This window comes from Oryx dammah, unplaced genomic scaffold (genome assembly GCF_014754425.2).
Source record: "Oryx dammah isolate SB20612 unplaced genomic scaffold, SCBI_Odam_1.1 HiC_scaffold_8, whole genome shotgun sequence".
Classification (NCBI taxonomy): domain Eukaryota; kingdom Metazoa; phylum Chordata; class Mammalia; order Artiodactyla; family Bovidae; genus Oryx; species Oryx dammah.
The window spans coordinates 54,264,672-54,267,781 of record NW_024070192.1 but is presented as its reverse complement, the minus strand read 5'-3'; the positions used below and the strand labels follow the sequence as shown (position 1 = coordinate 54,267,781).

Here is a 3,110-nt window from a genome sequence, read left to right as displayed (position 1 = left end):
ATCTCACACACTAGCAAAGTAATATTCAAAATTCTCCAAGCCAGGCTTCAACAATAGGTGAACCATGAACTTTCAGATGTTCCAGCTGGATTTAGAAAAGGCAGAGAAACCAGAGATCAAATTGCTGACATCCACTGGATCATTGAAAAAGCAAGAAAATTCCAGAAAAACATCTACTTGTGCTTTATTGATTCCACCAAAGCTTGTGACTGTGTGGATCACAACAAACTATGGAAAATTCTTAAAGAGATGGGAATACCAGATTACCTTACCTGCCTCTTGAGAAATTTGTGTGCAGGTCAAGAAGAAACAGTTAGAACTGGGCATGGAACAACAGACTGTTTCCAAATTGGGAAAAGAGTTCGCCAAGGCTGTATATTGTCACCCTCCTTATTTAACTCATATGCAGAATACATTACATGAAATACCAAGCTGGATGAAGCCGAAGCTGGAATCAAGATTGCCAGAAGAAATATCAATAAACTCAGATATGTAGATGACATCACCCTTATGGCAGAAAGTGAAGAGGAACTGAGGAACTTCTTGATGAAGGTGAAAGAGGAGAGTGAAAAAGCTGGCTTAAAACTCAACATTCAGAAAACTAAGATCATGGCATCTGGTCCCATCACTTCATGGCAAATATATGGGGAAACAGTGGAAATAGTGACAGACATTATTTTCTTGAGCTCCAAAATCACTGCAGATGGTGACTGAAGCCATGAAATTAAAAGACACTTGCTCCTTGGAAGAAAAGCTATGACCAACCTAGACAGCATATTAAATAAAATGCAGAGACATTACTTTGCCAGCAAAGGTCCATCTAGTCAAAGCTATGGTTTTTCCAGTAGTCGTGTATGGATGTGAGAGTTGGATCATAAAGAAAGCTGAGCGCAAAAGAATTGATGCTTTTGAACTGTGGTGATGGAGAAGACTCTTGAGAGTCCCTTGGATAGCAAGCAGATCCAACCAGTTCATCCTAAAGGAAATCAGTCCTGAATATTCATTTGAAGGACTGATGCTGAAGCTGAAATTCCAATACTTTGGCCACCTGATGCAAAGTACTGACTCACTGGAAAGGATCCTGATGCTGGGAAAGATTGAAGGCAGGAGGAGAAGGGGATAACAGAGGATGAGATGGTTGGATGGCATCAGGGACTCAATGGACATGAGTTTGAGCAAGCTACAGGAGTTGGTGATGGACAGGGAAGCCTGGCGTGCTGCAGTCCATACGGTTGCTTAGAGTCGGACATGACTGAGTGACTGAACTGGATTCCATCAGTCAACAATTTAGTTAGGTTAAATAGTGTTAAGAACACAGAATTGGGCGTTTTGGGGATGTTGGAGTCGCTGTTGGCTCTTGGTGGCCTGGTGCTGCTTCGGGACTCCGTGGAGTGGGAGGGGTGTAGTCTCCTGAAGGCGCTTGTCAAGAAATCTGCGTTGTGTGGGGAGCAAGTCCACGTCCTGGGCTGTGAAGTGAGCGAAGAAGAGTTTCGTGAAGCTTTTGACTCCAATATCAACAGCCGGCTGGTTTACCATGATCTCTTTAGAGACCCTCTCAGCTGGTCAAAACCTGGGAAAGCCCTTCCTGGAGGGCCCCTGGAAGCCTTGAGGGCCCTGGACAAGAGGACAGGTTCTGGCCCTGCCACCATTGCTCTTGATTCCCTCAGCTGGTTGCTGCATCACCTTCCCTGCCCCACACTCTGCCAGACCCTGCATGCGCTGAGCCGTCAGGACTCCTGCCCTTGTGACACCCCCCCCAGATGAGCAGGTGCGTGTGCTGGGCCTGCTGCATGAAGAGCTTCACAGCCCAGGCCCTTTGGGAGCATTGAGCAGCCTTGCTCAGACCGAGGTGACCCTGAGTGGTACGATGGGCCAGGCATCGACTCACATCCTCTATCGGAGGCCGAGACAGCGCCCCACCCACCAGACTCAGTGGTTCTCCATCCTTCCTGACTTCAGCTTGGAGCTCCAAGCGGAGCCGCCACTGGAATCCCAGCCCCGCTCAGATCCTCATACTCCCTTGACAGCAGGCTCTACTGCGCCCTGGGCTGGGCCAGGCTACCAGCCACATCTTCTATGAGCCAGATGCTTACGATGACCTGGATCAAGAAGACCCAGACGATGACCTAGATGTTTGATTGTCTAGGAGATTTGACTAGACTGCAGTAGGAGGGGAAGAGGAAGACTACGGGCCCGTAACCATCCTTCAATGTGTGTGTTGGCCTTAGCCCATCTCTGCTCCATCTTTGTTCCCTGTTTCTATGGAGGCCCTGCCGTGTGACCCATGAGCCAGGGAGCAGCTTCCAGTGAGAAGAAAGTGGGCTGGAGGCATAAGAGAAAGTGACAGGATAGGAACACCACCTCCCCCCAAGCCTAATAAAATATTTTATTTTGTATTAAAAGCAAAAGTTCTAAAAAAAAAAGAACACAGAATTGGGAATTACCTGACTTGCAAAGAAAGTGTTTACCCAGTCATTAGAACTGCTCACTTTCTCAACATCTGGGAATGCACTACTAAGACTTAAGTGATTATTATACCACTTGCTCTTGCATTTAGAGGGTGCCTGGTCTATGGAGTTAAGATGAAGGGTAAAAATGACAATTCCATAAAAATAAAGATATGATCAAAGACCCGTGTATTGATGACTGGTGAATAAAGAGATAAATGATTCTGAACTATTATATATAGGTTTGTTAGCAATTTAATCTTATATATGGATATGCATTTTACTTCTGAATATTTTTTTTGCTATAAATTCTGTAAACTACCTGCTCTAGATATTTTTTCCACTTTTTTCAATGAAATATACTTCAATATATTAAGCAAAAGAAGACTTGAGTAGTCAAACAAAATTTATCATCTCTCTGGGGCTTCCCAGGGGGCTCAGACGGTAAAGAATCTACCTGCAATTCAGGAGATGACCTAGGTTCCACCCCTGGGTCAGAAGGATCCCCTGGAGAAGGGAATGACTACCCACTCCATTATTCTTGCCTGAAAAATCCCATGGACAGAGGAGCCTGATGGGCTACAGTCCATAGGATCAGAGAGTTGGACATGACTGAGCAACTAAGCACATATAATTCCAAGTTGTATTGAAACATTGCATTCC

The 3,110-nt window shown here is 45.4% G+C and overlaps 1 pseudogene; it reads left to right on the top strand.

Annotated features, from left to right (window-relative positions):
- The first annotated feature begins 1,330 nt into the window (after nucleotides 1-1,330).
- On the top strand, nucleotides 1,331-2,403 carry LOC120866495 (annotated as a pseudogene).
- Nucleotides 2,404-3,110: the final 707 nt, after the last annotated feature.